This window comes from Ictidomys tridecemlineatus, chromosome 12, assembly GCF_052094955.1.
Source record: "Ictidomys tridecemlineatus isolate mIctTri1 chromosome 12, mIctTri1.hap1, whole genome shotgun sequence".
Taxonomy (NCBI): domain Eukaryota; kingdom Metazoa; phylum Chordata; class Mammalia; order Rodentia; family Sciuridae; genus Ictidomys; species Ictidomys tridecemlineatus.
The window spans coordinates 3,706,941-3,731,134 of NC_135488.1; positions in this window are offsets into that span (position 1 = coordinate 3,706,941).

Consider the following 24,194-nt stretch of genomic DNA (forward strand, 5'->3'; position numbering starts at 1 on the left):
TTCCCCCTTGACCATAGCAACCTGATTCTGAACACTGCCCTGAATCCTCCGCTCTAACAAGATGCCTTTACATATAAGGATCTGCTGGCTGCACCAAGTCAGTCACAAGCCTTTGGGAAGCCAGTGGCAGATCCACATGGCCCCACCACAGATGTTTTATCACACACTTGCATACCACTGCTCTAGGCCCACTACTCAGCAGGCTCCAACTTTCTGGCATATCTATTCTACACCATTTCCATTCAACCCAGTCAATCGAGGAACTGTCTGGTACACTCATGATCAGCAACAGGACATCCAAAGGTTCTCCAGTGCCACCTGGTCATGGGAATTTCAAAAATTTCATGGTATTTATCAAGCCATTTTTGAAGGATGAAGTTGGAGGCACTGTGGGTTGCTAATAATTCAGGAACCATTAAATTGTGAGGAACCTCATTTCAATGAAATCTCTGGAGAAACACTCAGAGGCAAGGCTTCTCAAAGGTGGCAAAAAGGTCACATGGAGCCAGGCCCATTGAGGTCTACAATGTGAGGTCAATGTGTGTTTTGACTCTCAACTATGGCTGCTAGGTCTTTCAGAATAAAATCATGTGATATCATGGCTTAGATTCCCAGTGCTATTTGGAAACCCACCCTAGGCCTAGATCTCAGTTTCCAAAAGTGATTCTCACAAGTGGCCTCCTAAAATCCCAAGACAATTCATGGCAATACTTCTCTGAGGTCAGATCCAGAACTAAGTCTCTGAGGGGAATCACACCAGAGTTCAAGCCCAGGTGGACCCAGTCATCTCTTCAAACCACCAAACTAATGACCACAATTCAAACCAAAACACTGCCACATAGCCCTCATCTTCTTCCATATAGACACTCATCCTAACCTCTGGCTGGATGTATCCATGAGGGGTGCAGCCCAAGACAGTGTACAAAATAAGCTCCCTTGCCCCTCAATTGCCTAATGTCAGGGTGGCCTGGACACCCTTCCTGTGAACCAGGAGTAATCAAATAGGCCTGCCTTTAATCCTGCTCTGCTTCTTCAATTTGAGGCCTACTGACTGTTGGGTATACATTCTTTGTGTGAATTGGAGTCATGAGAAAAGCCCAGCACCTGTGGGCCAGATTTGCAGGACTTTGAAGTACTCATTTGCCCAAAAGGATCTCTATTCGTACTTGATGGAGGTCAGGAACCTTACAGAGGAAGGCGAGAGACTTCATCCACAATGACTGCTCTTTTTGCCATTTTGGCTTTGGATGCACACATGGTATCTTTCTTGAATCCATCAGGCACTGAGCATCTAAGCCACAGCCTCAAACAGGGCCAAGAGGCTGATTCAGACACATCCCTTTGCAAAGCAATTAAGCAAAAAGCCACAGGTGATGCCCATTCATTTCCATTTGAAAACTGTTTTCTTCAGGCTGCACAAAGGGCTGGCCTGAGGCAAAGAGCTTCCTGACATTCAGGGCAACAGCACAATAGGTAAGCAAAAGACCCAAAGTGGGGGTTTTTCCACTGAGACTTTACTGGTCACACTGATATCTGAGTTTTCTGAGATGCTCAGCATTCCCTTCAGTTATCCAGTACATGGCCATGTCACAGAGCTTGGAGGTGGTACATATCTTGGACACAAAACCATGAGCCTATTCTGGAGAGTGGCCAGAATTCAGGAAAAAAACAGGGACTTAGGAAGATAGTAGGTGTTGCCCATCGATAAGGCAAGCCACAGTCCATTCATAAATTGGGCAGGATGAATGCTGGGAAGTTTTCTGCTAGACAACACACATCCATAGATGCATTCTATTTTCTAATGTCTACAACCACGGACACAGTGGGATACACATACATAGAAACACTGGCCTTGTCTAACGACTTACTAGCAACCAAACAAACCGCCTTTCCTACCTATTCTCAGAACATGAGACAGAACCACAAACTCACAGGGACACCCACAAAGGCACCTCTTTCCCCCAGGGATGTCTGTGCCTATCCGGAGTGTCGTCTGACTGGTGGGCCATACTATGTTCCCCCAAAATGGCCTGTCTTCTCTCAGATCTGGCCTCCTTGGCCAACTCTGTGAAGTTATCAGGATCCAGCGGTGAACCACTCACTACCTACTTTCTCAGGACTGATCCCTCTTCAAGGCTTTCCGGGCATTTGACCATCCTCACATCAATAAGTACCAAGAAAGACTGCCTGTGTCCTTGGTAAATCCAAACAAGTGAGCCCACTGGGACTGAGACTGGGAGTTTCTCTGGGTGCCTGGCTTCCTGGATCTCAAGTTCAGAGAGTTCCATCACCAAGGAAGTGAGGTGAGGCCACTTCCTTCAGGAATTAAATGAGGTCACTGCCTTGGCAACCACTGTGTCCTAACAGTGCTTTCAATGGTCCCATGAGATGGAGGCTGCCCCTGCTTCCTGTGATAATTTCACAAGTTAGAATGGTATATCAACCACGGGCACTCAGGAACACCTCTCTACACAGGCCTGGTTTGGTCTATCTTGTCGACATTAAGAAGAGAGAGGCTGACCAGGTTGTTTGCCATGAAAGATGACTTTTGCTCTCTCAGGTCTCTCATTCCTGCCTACATCTTCTCCACAGATCATTTCTACATGGATATTCGAGGTTCTCAGAAGGTAGAAGATCCTCTACATTCCTCTATAGTAAGACCAATCTGTCCATGTTTTCTGTAAAGTTGGATTGAGGGAGCAGTGTAGGGTTAGGGGTAAGAACATGTTCCATTTGGGTTAGGAATCATTCTGCTGGATGAAGAATGGTAGTGGGAACCTGCGATATTTATACTAATATATAGATGAAATATATGTATGAAAACAGAAATCTAAGTAAGATTGGAAGCCCATTGGAAGGGCATTGGGCCCTTGATAGGGATACTTAGATTTGAATTACATTCTGCACAGATGTCTCAGAAAAATGGATATACAATGGCATAGGACCCTGTACCTTGGATGACTGAATGTAGAAGAGAACATCCAGTCAAAAAGGGATAGTAGGTAGGATTAGGAAGATAGTCTGTACGTTTAAGAAAAAGAATGAGTGTAAAATTTGGACCAAAAGTTTTTTAGCAGTAGGGTGTCAGTTAGAGTTTGAATGTAAAAGTCAGCACGTTTGAAGAGTCAGTCACAATGATGAACTGGGGAAATTATGTAGGAAAGCAGATAAAAATAGAGACATAATAAAATCAGGCATTATATAAAGTGAGTGATAGGATTAGATGTTTTTAACAGGGTTGAGGTTGAATATATAATCTTAGGAAGAAGCAACTGTGTAGTCACCAAATGGATTGAATTTGAGAGTATTAGGCCACCTGGACAAGGATGTTTTTAGTAATCCATGCACACTTTCCATTTAGACTTTGGTACAATCATAAGTGTGAACTTTGCATTTTGTGTGCAGAATACCACTGTGATAAAATGTATATGTAGATCAGGTGACATGAGTATCTCTTCCACCATTTCTGGGAGCAATATCTTGAAGATGTATTAATTACTATTTGGGGGTACAAATAGGTGTACCCTTTGTCTATGAATATAGAGAAAATGCATGAGTAGACCATCTTGTGAATAAATAATTTAACAGGTTCCAATTTAAATAATGGAATGAATTGATATCTGAAAATATATAGGAAATCTTATATTGATACACAATCATTCATTTTTACCAGTTTTACATCAAATGGAAATATTAGGGTTATGGTTTACCATGAAGGGTGTGTGAATTTTGCTTAAAAAGTGATTATGGAAATTGAAAATAATGTGTTTGGCAATAAGTCTCATGAAAAGATCAGCCAAGAAACATACAAGAATACACGTGTTCTGAAGCAGAAAGTGATTGAAAGTGAACCAAATGCCTACAAAATTTGTGAACTTGTGGAAGAAGTATATATCCTATGATGTGCATTAACTGAAGAAATAGTAAAGTAGCAGTGTTGAATAAAAATGAACGTCAAAATACACATGTCCCATAGGAATCTACTTGCATTGATGTTAAACTGGGTCAGTTACTCAAGAAATATTAAGATTTCTATACACCATTCACTGAACTTACTTTTCAGTACTAGGAAACAAATATGTATTTCAGGTGGATGAATATTTCTGAGAATAATCTTTTGAAAAGTTGATAGTAAATCCACACACATGAACATGAATGAATTTAGTGAGTGTATAATGAGACACATATATTTTATATTTTGAAAAATCTGGACAGTGCATGTATTTATAAATATATATATTTTGTATATATATATACAAAAAACAGACGCATAGTCATTTAAAAGTAGAAATATATATGCCAACCAAAATTCATCAGGAAATATATATCACCTAAAGATCCAAAAATATTTTACTGACCATGGATTTATGTATTATGTTGTTCAAGTAGGAAGCTCACCCGTAGGTTGAATGTTCAGTTCCAACAGCATTTAGGAGGAGTGATCTCTTCTCACAAATTGTATCTGCCAAGTCAGCCACCTCACAAGAAATGTACCTGGGATACCAGGTAGGATTCTATATGTGCATGTAAAAATACATGTGCTGAATAGGCTACAGAGAAAGGGAGACAGGAATTCACATATTTGTTAACTTTAAAAACACATGGAGAACTCTTTCTATTAAATTGGACTAGATTTATAAGGCCTACCCTCTATAATGCAAAAGGCAAGTCCAACTATACACCATGCCTCCTCTGAACTGCTTGTATTTCTATTCTGTTTGGGTTATTTTTCTCCATCATATTAGGATTCGTAGTCAGAGTTTAGTAGGTTATGTGTTAGTGTTTGGGATTCAGTATTTCGAATGGAAAATAGGAAAATGAATCTAATGTGTATGCAAATATGTGCTACACTAAAATCTTCCCACTCTCATCCAGAACAATTACTTGACATTACCTTTGACTCAAGTAAGACACAATTCGAGGAGAAGAGTTAGAAAATCTGTGAATACATATCTGGAATGGAAATTGCTCAGGAGTTCACAACCTTGGAGGTGGTAGAGGAGTTTCCATAAGTAAGGGACAGGGTAAACACTCCAAAAACATGGAGCTCTGCTGGCCTAAAGACTTCTTGAGAAACTGCCTCTGAGGTTGGGCTCTTGAAATATATGTTGTTGTCAGGAGCTTTAGCTTCCTTTGTAGTGAGACCATCAAAGCTGGGTCTGCATCTATGTGACCTGGAGGACATGGTTTCTGATTTTCCAATGAACATGAGGCAGCAGTGCTGAATTCTCTCTTTGTAGGTCAACTGCGGCCACTGGGGGCTAAGTGTCTCCCTGTGTGGACTGTGAGGCCATTTGGTCATCCTCCACTTTTCGTGGTGTTTCTTGCTGCTTCACTGGGAGTTTCCTATTTGCTTCATGAAATACAAGGAGTTCAACTGGGACACAGTGCTGGAGGGAGTTCTGTCACGTGTGGTGACCCAGGGTCCTAGGAGAAAGCAACAACCAGGATTCTGTCCCACAGAGCTTCCCCCTTGACCATAGCAACCTGATTCTGAACATTGCCCTGAATCCTCCACTCTATCTAACAAGATGCCTTTACATATAAGGATCTGCTGGCTGCACCATGTCAGTCACAAGCCTTTGGGAAGCCAGTGGCAGATCCACATGGCCCCACCACAGATGTTTTATCACACACCTGCACACCACTGCTCTAGGCCCACTACTCAGCAGGCTCCAACTTTCTGGCATATCTATTCTACACCATTTCCATTCAACCCAGTCAATCGAGGAACTGTCTGGTACACTCATGATCAGCAACAGGACATCCAAAGGTTCTCCAGTGCCACCTGGTCATGGGAATTTACAAAATTTCATGGTATTTATCAAGCCATTTTTGAAGGATGAAGTTAAAGGCACTGTGGGTTGCTAATAATTCAGGAACCATTAAATTGTGAGGAACCTCATTTCAATGAAATCTCTGGAGAAACACTCAGAGGCAAGGCTTCCCAAAGGTGGCAAAAAGGTCACATGGAGCCAGGCCCATTGAGGTCTACAATGTGAGGTCAATGTGTGTTTTGACTCTCAACTATGGCTGCTAGGTCTTTCAGAATAAAATCATGTGATATCATAGCTTAGATTCCCAGTGCTCTTTTGAAAGCCACCCTAGGCCTAGATCTCAGTTTGTAAAAGTGACTCTCACAAGTGGCCTCCTAAAATCCCAAGACAATTCATGGCAATACTTCTCTGAGGTCAGATCCAGAACTCAGTCTCTGAGGGGAATCACACCATAGTTCAAGCCCAGGTGGACCCAGTCATCTCTTCAAACCACCAAACAAATGACCACAATTCAAACGAAAACACTGCCACATAGCCCTCATCTTCTTCCATATAGACACTCATCCTAAACTCTGGCTGGAGGTATCCATGAGGGGTGCAGCCCAAGACAGTGTCCAAAATAGGCTCCCTTGCCCCTCAATTGCCTAATGTCAGGGTGGCCTGGACACCCTTCCTGTGAACCAGGAGTGATCAAATATGCCTGCCGTTAATCCTGCTCTACTTCTTTCATTTGAGGCCTACTGACTGTGGGGTATACATTCTTTGTGTGAATTGGAGTCATGAGAAAAGCCCAGCACCTATGGGCCAGATTTGCAGGACTTTGAAGTACTCATTTGCCCAAAAGGATCCCTATTCGTACTTGATGGAGGTCAGGAACCTTACAGAGGAAGCCAAGAGACTTCATCCACAATGACTGCTCTTTTTGCCATTTTGGCTTTGGATGCACACATGGGATCTTTCTTCAATCCATCAGGTGCTGAGCATCTAAGCCACAGCCTCACACAGGGCCAAGAGGCTGATTCAGACACATCCCTTTGCAAAGCAATTAAGCAAAAAGCCACAGGTGATGCCCATTCATTTCCATTTGAAAACTGTTTTCTTCAGGCTGCACAAAGGGCTGGCCTGAGGCAAAGAGCTTCCTGACATTCAGGGCAACAGAACAATAGGTAAGCAAAAGAGCCAAAGTGGGGGTTTTTCCACTGAGACTTTACTGGTCACACTGATATCTGAGTTTTCTGAGATGCTCAGCATTCCCTTCAGTTATCCAGTACATGGCCATGTCACAGAGCTTGGAGGTGGTACATATCTTGGACACAAAACCATGAGCCTATTCTGGAGAGTGGCCAGAATTCAGGAAAAAAACAGGGACTTAGGAAGATAGTAGGTGTTGCCCATCGATAAGGCAAGCCACAGTCCATTCATAAATTGGGCAGGATGCATGCTGGGAAGTTTTCTGCTAGACAACACACATCCATAGATGCATTCTATTTTCTAATGTCTACAACCACGGACACAGTGGGATACACAGACATAGAAACACTGGCCTTGTCAAACGACTTACTAGCAACCAAACAAACTGCCTTTCCGACCTATTCTCAGAACATGAGACAGAACCACAAACTCACACGGACACCCACAAAGGCACCTCCTTCCCCCAGGGAGGTCTGTAACTATCCGGAGTGTCGTCTGACTGGTGGGCCATACTATGTTCCCCCAAAATGGCCTGTCTTCTCTCAGATCTGGCCTCCTTGGCCAACTCTGTGAAGTTATCAGGATCCAGTGGTGAACCACTCACTACCTACTTTCTCAGGAATGATCCCTCTTCAAGGCTTTCCTGGCATTTGACCATTCTCAGATCAATAAGTACCAAGAAAGACTGCCTGTGTCCTTGGTAAATCCAAACAAGTGAGCCCACTGGGACTGAGACTGGGAGTGGCTCTGGGTGCCTGGCTTCCTGGATCTCAAGTTCAGAGACTTCCATCACCAAGGAAGTGAGGTGAGGCCACTTCCTTCAGGAACTAAATGAGGTCACTGCCTTGGCAACCACTGTGTCCTAACTGTTGCTTTCAATGGTCCCATGAGAATGAGGCTGCCCCTGCTTCCTGTGATACTTTCACAAGTTAGAATGGTTTATCAACCATGGGCACCCAGGAACACCTCTCCACACAGGCCTGGTTTGGTCTATCTTGTCGACATTAAGAAGAGAGAGGCTGACCAGGTTGTTTGCCATGAAAGATGACTTTTGCTCTCTCAGGTCCCTCATACCTGCCTACATCTTCTCCACAGATCATTTCTACATGGACATTCGAGGTTATCAGCAGGTAGAAGATCCTCTACATTCCTCTATTGTAAGACCAACTCTGTCCATGTTTTCTGTAAAGTTGGATTGAGGGAGCAGTGTATGGTTAGGGGTAAGAACATGTTCCATTTGGGTTAGGAATCATTCTGCTGGATGAAGAATGGTAGTGGGAACCTGCGATATTTATACTAATATATAGATGAAATATATGCATGAAAACAGAAATCTAAGTAAGATTGGAAGCCCATTGGAAGGGCATTGGGCCCTTGATAGGGATACTTAGATTTGAATTACATTCTGCACAGATGTCTCAGAAAAATGGATATACAATGGCATCGGACCGTGTAACTTGGATGACTGAATGTAGAAGAGAACATCCAGTCAAAAAGGGATAGTAGGTAGGATTAGGAAGATAGTCAGTACTTTTAAGAAAAAGAATGAGTGTAAAATTTGGACCAAGAGTTTTTTAGCAGAAGGCAGTCAGTTAGAGTGTGACTGTAAAGGTCAGCACATTTGAAGAGTCAGTCACAATGATGAACTGGGGAAATTATGTAGGAAAGCAGATAAAAAGAGAGACATAATGAATTCAGGCAATGTATAAAGTGAGTGATATGATTAGAAGTTTTTAACAGGGTTGAGGTTGAATATATAATCTTAGGAATAAGCAACTGTGTAGTCACCAATAGGATTGACTTTTGAGAGCATTAGGCCACCTGGACAAGGATGTTTTTAGTAATCCATGCTCACTTTCCATTTAGCCTTTGGTACAATCATAAGTGTGATCTTTGCATTTTGTGTGCAGAATACCACTTTGTTAAAATGTATATGTAGATCAGGTGACATGAGTATCTCTTCCACCATTTATGTGAGCAATATCTTGAAGATGTATTAATTACTATTTGGGGGTACAAATAGGTGTACCCTGTGTCTATGAATATAGAGATAATGCATGAGTAGACCATCCTGTGAATAAATAATTTAACAGGTTCCAATTTTAATAATGGAATGAATTGATATCTGAAAATATATAGGAAATCTTATATTGATACACAATCATTCATTTTTACCAGTTATACATCAAATGGAAATATTAGGGTTATGGTTTACCATGAAGGGTGTGTGAGTTTTGCTTCAAAAGTGATTATGGAAATCGAAAATAATGTGTTTGGCAATAAGTCTCATGAAAATGTCAGTCAAGAAACATACAAGAGTACACGTGTTCTGAAGAAGAAAGTGATTGAAAGTGAACCAAATGCCTACAAAATTTGTGAACTTGTGGAAGAAGTATATATCCTATGATGTGCATTAACTGAAGAAATAGTAAAGTAGCAGTGTTGAATAAAAATGAACGTCAAAATACACATGTCCCATAGGAATCTACTTGCATTGATGTTAAACTGGGTCAGTTACTCAAGAAATATTAAGATTTCTATGCACCATTCACTGAACTTACTTTTCAGTACTAGGAAACAAATATGTATTTGAGGTGGATGAATATTTCTGAGAATAATCTTTTGAGAAGTTGATAGTAAATCCACATACATGAACATGAATGAATTTAGTGAGTGTATAATGAGACACATATATTTTATATTTTGAAAAATCTGGAGAGTGTATGTATGTTTATATATATATATATATATATATATATATATATATATATATATATGTATATATCCAAAAAAAACAGACGCATAGTCATTATAAAGTAGAAATATATATGCCAACCAAAATTCATCATAAAATATATATCACCTAAAGATCCAAAAATATTTTACTGACCATGGATTTATGTATTATGTTGTTCAAGTAGGAAGCTCACCCGTAGGTTGAATGTTCAGTTTTAACAGCATTTAGGAGGAGTGATCTCTTCTCACAAATTGTATCTGCCAAGTCTGCCACCTCACAAGAAATGTACCTGGGATACCAGGTAGGATTCTATATGTGCATGTAAAAATACATGTGCTGAATAGGCTACAGAGAAAGGGAGACAGGAATTCACATACTTGTTAAATTTAAAAACACATGGAGAACTCTTTCTATTAAATTGGACTAGATTTATAAGGCCTACCCTCTATAATGGAAAAGGCAAGTCCAACTATACACCATGCCTCCTCTGAACTGCTTGTATTTCTATTCTCTTTGGGTTATTTTTCTCCATCATATTAGGATTCATAGTCAGAGTTTAGTATGTTATGTGTTAGTGTTTGGGATTCAGTATTTCGAATGGAAAATAGGAAAATGAATCTAATGTGTATGCAAATATGTGCTACACTAAAATCTTCCCACTCTCATCCAGAACAATTACTTGACATTACCTTAGACTCAAGTAAGACACAATTCGAGGAGAAGAGTTAGAAAATCTGTGAATACATATCTGGAATGGAAATTGCTCAGGAGTTCACAATCTTGGAGGTGGTAGAGGAGTTTCCATAAGTAAGGGACAGGGTAAACACTCCAAAAACATGGAGCTCTGCTGCCCTAAAGACTTCTTGAGTAACTGCCTCTGAGGTTGGGCTCTTGAAATATATGTTGTTGTCAGGAACTTTAGCTTCCTTTGTAGTGAGACCATCAAAGCTGGGTCTGCATCTATGTGACCTGGAGGACATGGTTTCTGATTTTCCAATGAACATGAGGCAGCAGTGCTGAATTCTCTCTTTGTAGGTCAACTGCGGCCACTGGGGGCTAAGTGTCTCCCTGTGTGGACTGTGAGGCCATTTGGTCATCCTCCACTTTTCGTGGTGTTTCTTGCTGCTTCACTGGGAGTTTCCTATTTGCTTCATGAAATACAAGGAGTTCAACTGGGACACAGTGCTGGAGGGAGTTCTGTCACATGTGGTGACCCAGGGTCCTAGGAGAAAGCAACAACCAGGATTCTGTCCCACAGAGCTTCCCCCTTGACCATAGCAACCTGATTCTGAACATTGCCCTGAATCCTCCACTCTATCTAACAAGATGCCTTTACATATAAGGATCTGCTGGCTGCACCATGTCAGTCACAAGCCTTTGGGAAGCCAGTGGCAGATCCACATGGCCCCACCACAGATGTTTTATCACACACCTTCACACCACTGCTGTAGGCCCACTACTCAGCAGGCTCCAACTTTCTGGCATATCTATTCTACACCATTTCCATTCAACCCAGTCAATCGAGGAACTGTCTGGTACACTCATGATCAGCAACAGGACATCCAAAGGTTCTCCAGTGCCACCTGGTCATGGGAGTTTCAAAAATTTCATGGTATTTATCAAGCCATTTTTGAAGGATGAAGTTGGAGGCACTGTGGGTTGCTAATAATTCAGGAACCATTAAATTGTGAGGAAACTCATTTCAATGAAATCTCTGGAGAAACACTCAGAGGCAAGGCTTCTCAAAGGTGGCAAAAAGGTCACATGGATCCAGGTCCATTGAGGTCTACAATGTGAGGTCAATGTGTGTTTTGACTCTCAACTATGGCTGCTAGGTCTTTCAGAATAAAATCATGTGATATCATAGCTTAGATTCCCAGTCCTCTTTGGAAACCCACCCTAGGCCTAGATCTCAGTTTCCAAAAGTGACTCTCACAAGTGGCCTCCTAAAATCCCAAGACAATTCATGGCAATATTTCTCTGAGGTCAGATTTAGAACTAAGTCTCTGAGGGGAATCACACCATAGTTCAAGCCCAGGTGGACCCAGTCATCTCTTCAAACCACCAAACAAATGACCACAATTCAAACCAAAACACTGCCACATAGCCCTCATCTTCTTCCATGTAGACACTCATCCTAACCTCTGGCTGGAGGTATCCATGAGGGGCGCAGCCCAAGACAGTGTCCAAAATAAAATTCCTTGCCCCTCAATTGCCTAATGTCACGGTGGCCTGGACACCCTTCCTGTGAACCAGGAGTGATCAAATAGGCCTGCCGTTAATACTGCTCTACTTCGTTCATTTGAGGCCTACTGACTGTGGGGTATACATTCTTTGTGTGAATTGGAGTCATGAGAAAAGCCCAGCATCTATGGGCCAGATTTGCAGGACTTTGAAGTACTCATTTTCCCAAAAGGATCCCTATTCGTACTTGATGGAGGTCAGGAACCTTACAGAGGAAGCAAAGAGACTTCATCCACAATGACTGCTCTTTTTGCCATTTTGGCTTTGGATGCACACATGGGATCTTTCTTGAATCCATCAGGTGCTGAGAATCTAGCCACAGCCTCACACAAGGCCAAGAGGCTGATTCAGACACATCCCATTGCAAAGCAATTTAGCAAAAAGCCACAGGTGATGCCCATTCATTTCCATTTGAAAAGTGTTTTCTTCAGGCTGCACAAAAAGCTGGCCTGAGGCAAAGAGCTTCCTGACATTCAGGGCAACAGCACAATAGGTAAGCAAAAGACCCAAAGTGGGGGTTTTTCCACTGAGACTTTACTGGTCACACTGATATCTGAGTTTTCTGAGATGCTCACCATTCCCTTCAGTTATCCAGTACATGGCCATATCACAGAGCTTGGAGGTGGTACATATCTTGGACACAAAACCATGAGCCTATTCTGGAGAGTGGCCAGAATTCAGGAAAAAAACAGGGACTTAGGAAGATAGTAGGTGTTGCCCATTAATAAGGCAAGCCACAGTCCATTCATAAATTGGGCAGGATGAATGCTGGGAAGTTTTCTGCTAGACAACACACATCCATAGATGCATTCTATTTTTTAATGTCTACAACCACGGACACAGTGGGATACACAGACATAGAAACACTGGCCTTGTCAAACGACTTACTAGCAACCAAACAAACCGCCTTTCCTACCTATTCTCAGAACATGAGACAGAACCACAAACTCACAGGGACACGCACAAAGGCACCTCCTTCCCCCAGGGAGGTCTGTGACTATCTGGAGTGTCGTCTGACTGGTGGGCCATACTATGTTCCCCCAAAATGGCTTGTCTTCTCTCAGATCTGGCCTCCTTGGCCAACTCTGTGAAGTTATCAGGATCCAGCGGTGAACCACTCACTACCTACTTTCTCAGGAATGATCCCTCTTCAAGGCTTTCCTGGCATTTGACCATCCTCACATCAATAAGTACCAAGAAAGACTGCCTGTGTCCTTGGTAAATCCAAACAAGTGATCCCACTGGGACTGAGACTGGGAGTGTCTCTGGGTGCCTGGCTTCCTGGATCTCAAGTTCAGAGAGTTCCATCACCAAGGAAGTGAGGTGAGGCCACTTCCTTCAGGAACTAAATGAGGTCACTGCCTTGGCAACCACTGTGTCCTAACAGTTGCGTTCAAGGGTCCATGAGATGGAGGCTGCCCCTGCTTCCTGTGATACTCTCACAAGTTAGAATGGTATATCAACCATGGGCACCCATGAACACCTCTCCACACAGGCCTGGTTTGGTCTATCTTGTCGACATTAAGAAGAGAGAGGCTGACCAGGTTGTTTGCCCTGAAAGATGACTTTTGCTCTCTCAGGTCCCTCATGGCTGCCTAGATCTTTTTCACAGATCATTTTTACATGGACATTCGAGGTTCTGAGCAGGTAGAAGATCCTCTACATTCCTCTATTGTAAGACCAACTCTGTCCATGTTTTCTGTAAAGTTGGATTGAGGGAGCATTGTATGGTTAGGGGTAAGATCATGTTCCATTTGGGTTAGGAACCATTCTGCTGGATGAAGAATGGTAGTGGGAACCTGAGATATTTATACTAATATATAGATGAAATATATGTATGAAAACTGAAATCTAAGAAAGATTGAAAGCCCATTGGAAGGGCATTGGGCCCTTGATAGGGATACTTAGATTTAAACTACCTTCTGCTCAGATGTCTCAGATAAATGGATATACAATGGCTTAGGACCATGTACCTTGGATGACTGAATGTAGAAGAGAACATCCAGTCAAAAAGGGATAGTAGGTAGGATTAGGAAGATAGTCTGTACGTTTAAGAAAAAGAATGAGTGTAAAATTTGGACCAAAAGTTTTTTAGCAGTATGGTGTCAGAGTTTGAATGTAAAAGTCAGCATGTTTGAAGAGTCAGTCACAATGATGAACTGGAGAAATTATGTAGGAAAGCAGATAAAAATAGAGACATAATGAAATCAGGCATTATATAAAGTGAGTGATAGGATTAGATGTTTTTAACAGGGTTGAGGTTGAATATATAATCTTAGAAAGAAGCAACTGTGTAGTCACCAATTGGATTGACTTTTGAGAGCATTAGGCCACCTGGACAAGGATGTTTTTTGTAATCCATGCTCACTTTCCATTTAGCCTTTGGTACAATTATAAGTATTAACTTTGCATTCTGTGTGCAGAATACCACTGTGATAAAATGTATATGTAGATCAAGTGACATGAGTATCTCTTCCACCATTTCTGGGAGCAATATCTTGAAGATGTATTAATTACTATTTGGGGGTACAAATAGGTGTACCCTTTGTCTATGAATATAGAGAAAATGCATGAGTTGACCATCTTGTGAATAAATAATTTAACAGGTTCCAATTTAAATAATGGAATGAATTGATATCTGAAAATATATAGAAAATCTTATATTGATACACAATCATTCATTTTTACCAGTTATACATCAAATGGAAATATTAGGGTTATGGTTTACCATGAAGGGTGTGTGAATTTTGCTTAAAAAGTGATTATGGAAATCGAAAATAATGTGTTTGGCAATAAGTCTCATGAAAAGATCAGCCAAGAAACATACAAGAATACACGTGTTCTGAAGCAGAAAGTGATTGAAAGTGAACCAAATGCCTACAAAATTTGTGAACTTGTGGAAGAAGTATATATCCTATGATGTGCATTAACTGAAGAAATAGTAAAGTAGCAGTGTTGAATAAAAATGAACGTCAAAATACACATGTCCCATAGGTATCTACTTGCATTGATGTTAAACTGGGTCAGTTACTCAAGAAATATTAAGATTTCTATACACCATTCACTGAACTTACTTTTCAGTACTAGGAAACAAATATGTATTTCAGGTGAATGAATATTTCTGAGAATAATCTTGTGAAAAGTTGATAGTAAATCCACATACATGAACATGAATGAATTTAGTGAGTGTATAATGAGACACATATATTGCATATTTTGAAAAATCTGGACAGTGCATGTATTTATAAATATATATATTTTGTATATATATATACAAAAAACAGACGCATAGTCATTAAAAAGTAGAAATATATATGCCAACCAAAATTGATCACGAAATATATATCACCTAAAGATCCAAAAATATTTTACTGACCATGGATTTATGTATTATGTTGTTCAAGTAGGAAGCTCACCCGTAGGTTGAATGTTCAGTTCCAACAGCATTTAGGAGGAGTGATCTCTTCTCACAAATTGTATCTGCCAAGTCAGCCACCTCACAAGAAATGTACCTGGGATACCAGGTAGGATTCTATATGTCCATGTAAAAATACATGTGCTGAATAGGCTACAGAGAAAGGGAGACAGGAATTCACATATTTGTTAACTTTAAAAACACATGGAGAACTCTTTCTATTAAATTGGACTAGATTTATAAGGCCTACCCTCTATAATGGAAAAGGCAAGTCCAACTATACACCATGCCTCCTCTGAACTGCTTGTATTTCTATTCTGTTTGGGTTATTTTTCTCCATCATATTAGGATTCGTAGTCAGAGTTTAGTAGGTTATGGGTTATTGTCTGGGATTCAGTATTTCGAATGGAAAACAGGAAAATGAATCTAATGTGTATACAAATATGTGCTACACTAAAATCTTCCCACTCTCATCCAGAACAATTCCTTGACATTACCTTTGACTCAAGTAAGACACAATTCGAGGAGAAGAGTTAGAAAATCTGTGAATACATATATGGAATGGAAATTGCTCAGGAGTTCACAACCTGGGTGGTGGTAGAGGTGTTTCCATAAGTAAGGGACAGGGTAAACACTCCAAAAACATGGAGCTCTGCTGGCCTAAAGACTTCTTGAAAAACTGCCTCTGAGGTTGGGCACTTGAAATATATGTTGTTGTCAGGAGTTTTAGCTTCCTTTGTAGTGAGACCATCAAAGCTGGGTCTGCATCTATGTGACCTGGAGGACATGGTTTCTGATTTTCCAATGAACATGAGGAAGCAGTGCTGAATTCTCTCTTTGTAGGTCAACTGCGGCCACCGGGGGCTAAGTGTCTCCCTGTGTGGACTGTGAGGCCATTTGGTCATCCTCCACTTTTCGTGGTGTTTCTTGCTGCTTCACTGGGAGTTTCCTATTGGCTTCATGAAATACAAGGAGTTCAACTGGGACACAGTGCTGGAGGGAGTTCTGTCACGTGTGGTGACCCAGGGTCCTAGGAGAAAGCAACAACCAGGATTCTGTCTGACAGAGCTTCCCCCTTGACCATAGCAACCTGATTCTGAACATTGCCCTGAATCCTCCTCTCTATCTAACAAGATGCCTTTACATATAAGGATCTGCTGGCTGCACCATGTCAGTCACAAGCCTTTGGGAAGCCAGTGGCAGATCCACATGGCCCCACCACAGATGTTTTATCACACACCTGCACACCACTGCTCTAGGCCCACTACTCAGCAGGCTCCAACTTTCTGGCATATCTATTCTACACCATTTCCATTCAACCCAGTCAATCGAGGAACTGTCTGGTACACTCATGATCAGCAACAGGAGATCCAAAGTTTCTCCAGTGCCACCTGGTCATGGGAATTTCAAAAATTTCATGGTATTTATCAAGCCATTTTTGAAGGATGAAGTTAAAGGCACTGTGGGTTGCTAATAATTCAGGAACCATTAAATTGTGAGGAACCTCATTTCAATGAAATCTCTGGAGAAACACTCAGAGGCAAGGCTTCCCAAAGGTGGCAAAAAGGTCACATGGATCCAGGCCCATAGAGGTCTACAATGTGAGGTTAATGTGTGTTTTGACTCTCAACTATGGCTGCTAGGTCTTTCAGAATAAAATCATGTGATATCATAGCTTAGATTCCCAGTGCTGTTTTGAAAGCCACCCTAGGCCTAGATCTCAGTTTCCAAAAGTGACTCTCACAAGTGGCCTCCTAAAATCCCAAGACAATTCATGGCAATACTTCTCTGAGGTCAGATCCAGAACTCAGTCTCTGAGGGGAATCACACCAGAGTTCAAGCCCAGGTGGATCCAGTCATCTCTTCAAACCACCAAACTAATGACCACAATTCAAACCAAAACACTGCCACATAGCCCTCATCTTCTTCCATATAGACACTCATCCTAAACTCTGGCTGGAGGTATCCATGAGGGGCGCAGCCCAAGACAGTGTCCAAAATAGGCTCCCTTGCCCCTCAATTGCCTAATGTCAGGGTGGCCTGGACACCCTTCCTGTGAACCAGGAGTGATCAAATATGCCTGCCGTTAATCCTGCTCTACTTCTTTCATTTGAGGCCTACTGACTGTGGGGTATACATTCTTTGTGTGAATTGGAGTCATGAGAAAAGCCCAGCAGCTATGGGCCAGATTTGCAGGACTTTGGAGTACTCATTTTCCCAAAAGGATCCCTATTCGTACTTGATGGAGGTCAGGAACCTTACAGAGGAAGGCGAGAGACTTCATCCACAATGACTGCTCTTTTTGCCATTTTGGCTTTGGATGCACACATGGGATCTTTCTTGAATCCATCAGGTGCTGAGAATCTAAGCCACAGCCTCACACAGGGCCAAGAGGCTGATTCAGACACATCCCTTTGCAAAGCAATTAAGCAAAAAGCCACAGGTGATGCCCATTCATTTCCATTTGAAAACTGTTTTCTTCAGGCTGCACAAAGGGCTGGCCTGAGGCAAAGAGCTTCCTGACATTCAGGGCAACAGCACAATAGGTAAGCAAAAGACCCAAAGTGGGGGTTTTTCCACTGAGACTTTACTGGTCACACTGATATCTGAGTTTTCTGAGATGCTCACCATTCCCTTCAGTTATCCAGTACATGGCCATGTCACAGAGCTTGGAGGTGGTACATATCTTGGACACAAAACCATGAGTCTATTCTGGAGAGTGGCCAGAATTCAGGAAAAAAACAGGTACTTAGGAAGATAGTAGGTGTTGCCCATCGATAAGGCAAGCCACAGTCCATTCATAAATTGGGCAGGATGAATGCTGGGAAGTTTTCTGCTAGACAAGACACATCCATAGATGCATTCTATTTTCTAATGTCTACAACCACGGACACAGTGGGATACACAGACATAGAAACACTGGCCTTGTCAAACGACTTACTAGCAACCAAACACCACCGCCTTTCCTACCTATTCTCAGAACATGAGACAGAACCACAAACTCACAGGGACACCCACAAAGGCACCTCCTTCCCCCAGGGAGGTCTGTGCCTATCCGGAGTGTCGTCTGACTGGTGGGCCATACTATGTTCCCCCAAAATGGCCTGTCTTCTCTCAGATCTGGCCTCCTTGGCCAACTCTGTGAAGTTATCAGGATCCAGCGGTGAACCACTCACTACCTACTTTCTCAGGAATGATCCCTCTTCAAGGCTTTCCTGGCATTTGACCATCCTCACATCAATAAGTACCAAGAAAGACTGCCTGTGTCCTTGGTAAATCCAAACAAGTGAGCCCACTGGGACTGAGACTGGGAGTGGCTCTGGGTGCCTGGCTTCCTGGATCTCAAGTTCAGAGACTTCCATCACCAAGGAAGTGAGGTGAGGCCACTTCCTTCAGAAACTAAATGAGACTATGCCTTGGCAACCACTGTGTCCTAACTGTTGCTTTCAAGGGTCCCATGAGATGGAGGCTGCCCCTGCTTCCTGTGATACTTTCACAAGTTAGAATGGTATATCAACCATGGGCACCCAGGAACACCTCTCCACACAGGCCTGGTTTGGTCTATCTTGTCGACATTAAGAAGAGAGAGGCTGACCAGGTTGTTTGCCCTGAAAGATGACTTTTGCTCTCTCAGGTCCCTCATACCTGCCTACATCTTCTCCACAGATCATTTCTACATGGACATTCGAGGTTATCAGCAGGTAGAAGATCCTCTACATTCCTCTATTGTAAGACCAACTCTGTCCATGTTTTCTGTAAAGTTGGATTGAGGGAGCAGTGTATGGTTAGGGGTAAGAACATGTTCCATTTGGGTTAGGAATCATTCTGCTGGATGAAGAATGGTAGTGGGAACCTGCGATATTTATACTAATATATAGATGAAATATATGCATAAAAACAGAAATCTAAGTAAGATTGGAAGCCCATTAAAAGGGCATTGGGCCCTTGATAGGGATACTTAGATTTGATTTACATTCTGCACAGATGTCTCAGAAAAATGGATATAGAATGGCATCGGACCGTGTAACTTGGATGACTGAATGTAGAAGAGAACATCCAGTCAAAAAGGGATAGTAGGTAGGATTAGGAAGATAGTCAGAACGCTTAAGAAAAAGAATGAGTGTAAAATATGGACCAAAAGATTTTTAGCAGTAGGGTGTCAGTTAGAGTGTGAATATAAAGGTCAGCACATTTGAAGAGTCAGTCACAATGATGAACTGGGGAAATTATGTAGGAAAGCAGATAAAAATAGAGACATAATGAAATCAGGCAATGTATAAAGTGAGTGATAGGATTAGATGTTTTTAACAGGGTTGAGGTTGAATATATAATCTTAGGAAGAAGCAACTGTGTAGTCACCAATAGGATTGACTTTTGAGAGAATTAGGCCACCTGGACAAGGATGTTTTTAGTAAGCCATGCTCACTTTCCATTTAGCCTTTGGTACAATCATAAGTGTGAACTTTGCATTTTGTGTGCAGAATACCACTGTGATAAAATGTATATGTAGATCAGGTGACATGAGTATCTCTTCCACCATTTCTGGGAGCAATATCTTGAAGATGTATTAATTACTATTTGGGGGTACAAATAGGTGTACCCTGTGTCTATGAATATAGAGATAATGCATGAGTAGACCATCTTGTGAATAAATAATTTAACAGGTTCCAATTTAAATAATGGAATGAATTGATATCTGAAAATATATAGGAAATCTCATATTGATACACAATCATTCATTTTAACCAGTTATACATCAAATGGAAATATTAGGGTTATGGTTTACCATGAAGGGTGTGTGAGTTTTGCTTCAAAAGTGATTATGGAAATCGAAAATAATGTGTTTGGCAATAAGTCTCATGAAAAGATCAGCCAAGAAACATACAAGAGTACACGTGTTCTGAAGCACAAAGTGTATGAAAGAGAACCAAATGCCTACTAAATTTGTGAACTTGTGGAAGAAGTATATATCCTATGATGTGCATTAACTGAAGAAATAGTAAAGTAGCAGTGTTGAAAAAAAATGAACGTCAAAATACACATGTCCCATAAGAATCTACTTGCATTGATGTTAAACTGGGTCAGTTACTCAAGAAATATTAAGATTTCTATGCACCATTCACTGAACTTACTTTTCAGTACTAGGAAACAAATATGTATTTGAGGTGGATGAATTGTTCTGAGAATAATCTTTTGAAAAGTTGATAGTAAATCCACACACATGAACATGAATGAATTTAGTGAGTGTATAATGAGACACATATATTTTATATTTTGAAAAATCTGGGGAGTGTATGTATGTTTATATATATATATATATATATATATATATATATATATATATATACAAAAAAAAACAGACGCATAGTCATTTAAAAGTAGAAATATATATGCCAACCAAAATTGATCACGAAATATATATCACCTAAAGATCCAAAAATATTTTACTGACCATGGATTTATGTATTATGTTGTTCAAGTAGGAAGCTCACCCGTAGGTTGAATGTTCAGTTCCAACAGCCTTTAGGAGGAGTGATCTCTTCTCACAAATTGTATCTGCCAAGTCAGCCACCTCACAAGAAATGTACCTGGGATACCAGGTAGGATTCTATATGTGCATGTAAAAATACATGTGCTGAATAGGCTACAGAGAAAGGGAGACAGGAATTCACATATTTGTTAACTTTAAAAGCAGATGGAGAACTCTTTCTATTAAATTGGACTAGATTTATAAGGCCTACCCTCTATAATGGAAAAGGCAAGTCAAACTATACACCATGCCTCCTCTGAACTGCTTGTATTTCTATTCTGTTTGGGTTATTTTTCTCCATCATATTAGGATTCGTAGTCAGAGTTTAGTAGGTTATGGGTTAGTGTTTGGGATTCAATATTTCGAATGGAAAATAGGAAAATGAATCTAATGTGTATGCAAATATGTGCTACACTAAAATCTTCCCACTCTCATCCAGAACAATTCCTTGACATTACCTTTGACACAAGTAAGACACAATTCGAGGAGAAGAGTTAGAAAATCTGTGAATACATATCTGGAATGGAAATTGCTCAGGAGTTCACAACCTTGGAGGTGGTAGAGGAGTTTCCATAAGTAAGGGACACGGTAAACACTCCAAAAACATGGAGCTCTGCTGGCCTAAAGACTTCTTGAGAAACTGCCTCTGAGGTTTGGCTCTTGAAATATATGTTGTTGTCAGGAGCTTTAGCTTCTTTTGTAGTGAGACCATCAAAGCTGGGTCTGCATCTATGTGACCTGGAGGACATGGTTTCTGATTTTCCAATGAACATGAGGCAGCAGTGCTGAATTCTCTCTTTGTAGGTCAACTGCGGCCACTGGGGGCTAAGTGTCTCCCTGTGTGGACTGTGAGGCCATTTGTTCATCCTCCACTTTTCGTGGTGTTTCTTGCTGCTTCACTGGGAGTTTCCTATTTGCTTCATGAAATACAAGGAGTTCAACTGGGACACAGTGCTGGAGGGAGTTCTGTCACGTGTGGTGACCCTGGGTCCTAGGAGAAAGCAACAACCAGGATTCTGTCCCACAGAGCTTCCCCCTTGACCATAGCAACCTGATTCTGAACATTGCCCTGAATCCTCCGCTCTATCTAACAAGATGCCTTTACATATAAGTATCTGCTGGCTGCACCATGTCAGTCACAAGCCTTTGGGAAGCCAGTGGCAGATCCACATGGCCCCACCACAGATGTTTTATTACACACCTGCACACCACTGCTCTAGGCCCACTACTCAGCAGGCTCCAACTTTCTGGCATATCTATTCTACACCATTTCCATTCAACCCAGTCAATCGAAGAACTGTCTGGTACACTCATGATCAGCAACAGGACATCCAAAGGTTCTCCTGTGCCACCTGGTCATGGGAATTTCAAAAATTTCATGGTATTTATCAAGCCATTTTTAAAGGATGAAGTTGGAGGCACTGTGGGTTGCTAATAATTCAGGAACCATTAAATTGTGAGGAACCTCATTTCAATGAAAGCTCTGTAGAAACACTCAGAGGCAAGGCTTCCCAAAGGTGGCAAAAAGGTCACATGGAGCCAGGCCCATTGAGGTCTACAATGTGAGGTCGATGTGTGTTTTGACTCTCAACTATGGCTGCTAGGTCTTTCAGAATAAAATCATGTGATATCATGGCTTAGATTCCCAGTGCTCTTTTGAAAGCCACCCTAGGCCTAGATCTCAGTTTCCAAAAGTGACTCTCACAAGTAGCCTCCTAAAATCACAAGACAATTCATGGCAATACTTCTCTGAGGTCAGATCCAGAACTCAGTCTCTGAGGGGAATCACACCAGAGTTCAAGCCCAGGTGGACCCAGTCATCTCTTCAAACCACCAAACTAATGACCACAATTGAAACCAAAACACTGCCACATATCCCTCATCATCTTTCGTATAGACACTCATCCTAACCTCAGGCTGGATGTATCCATGAGGGGCGCAGCCCAAGACAGTGTCAAAAATAAGCTCCCTTGCCCCTCAATTGCCTAATGTCAGGGTGGCCTGGACACCCTTCCTGTGAACCAGGAGTAATCAAATAGGCCTGCCTTTAATCCTGCTCTGCTTCTTCAATTTGAGGCCTACTGACTGTCGGGTATACATTCTTTGTGTGAATTGGAGTCATGAGAAAAGCCCAGCACCTATGGGCTAGCTTTTGCAGGACTTTGAAGTACTCATTTTCCCAAAAGGATCCCTATTCCTACTTGATGGAGGTCAGGAACCTTACAGAGGAAGGCAAGAGACTTCATCCACAATGACTGCTATTTTGCCATTTTGGCTTTGGATGCACACATGGGATCTTTCTTCATTCCATCAGGTGCTGAGAATCTAAGCCACAGCCTCACACAGGGCCAAGAGGCTGATTCAGACACATCCCTTTGCAAAGCAATTAAGCAAAAAGGCACAGGTGATGCCCATTCATTTCCATTTGAAAACTGTTTTCTTCAGGCTGCACAAAGGGCTGGCCTGAGGCAAAGAGCTTCCTGACATTCAGGGCAACAGAACAATAGGTAAGCAAAAGACCCAAAGTGGGGGTTTTTCCACTGAGACTTTACTGGTCACACTGATATCTGAGTTTTTTGAGATGCTCACCATTCCCTTCAGTTATCCAGTACATGGCCATGTCAGAGAGCTTGGAGGTGGTACATATCTTGGACACAAAACCATGAGCCTATTTTGGAGGGTGGCCAGAATTCAGGAAAAAAACAGGGACTTAGGAAGATAGTAGGTGTTGCCCATCGATAAGGCAAGACACAGTCCATTCATAAATTGGGCAGGATGAATGCTGGGAAGTTTTCTGCTAGACAACACACATCCATAGATGCATTCTATTTTCTAATGTCTACAACCACGGACACAGTGGGATACACAGACATAGAAACACTGGCCTTGTCAAACGACCTACTAGCAACCAAACAAACGGCCTTTCCTACCTATTCTCAGAACATGAGACAAAACCACAAACTCACAGGGACACCCACAAAGGCACCTCCTTCCCCCAGGGAGGTCTGTGACTATCCGGAGTGTCGTCTGACTGGTGGGCCATACTATGTTCCCCCAAAATGGCCTGTCTTCTCTCAGATCTGGCCTCCTTGGCCAACTCTGTGAAGTTATCAGGATCCAGCGGTGAACCACTCACTACCTACTTTCTCAGGAATGATCCCTCTTCAAGGCTTTCCTGGCATTTGACCATCCTCACATCAATAAGTACCAAGAAAGACTGCCTGTGTCCTTGGTAAATCCAAACAAGTGAGCCCACTGGGACTGAGACTGGGAGTGGCTCTGGGTGCCTGGCTTCCTGGA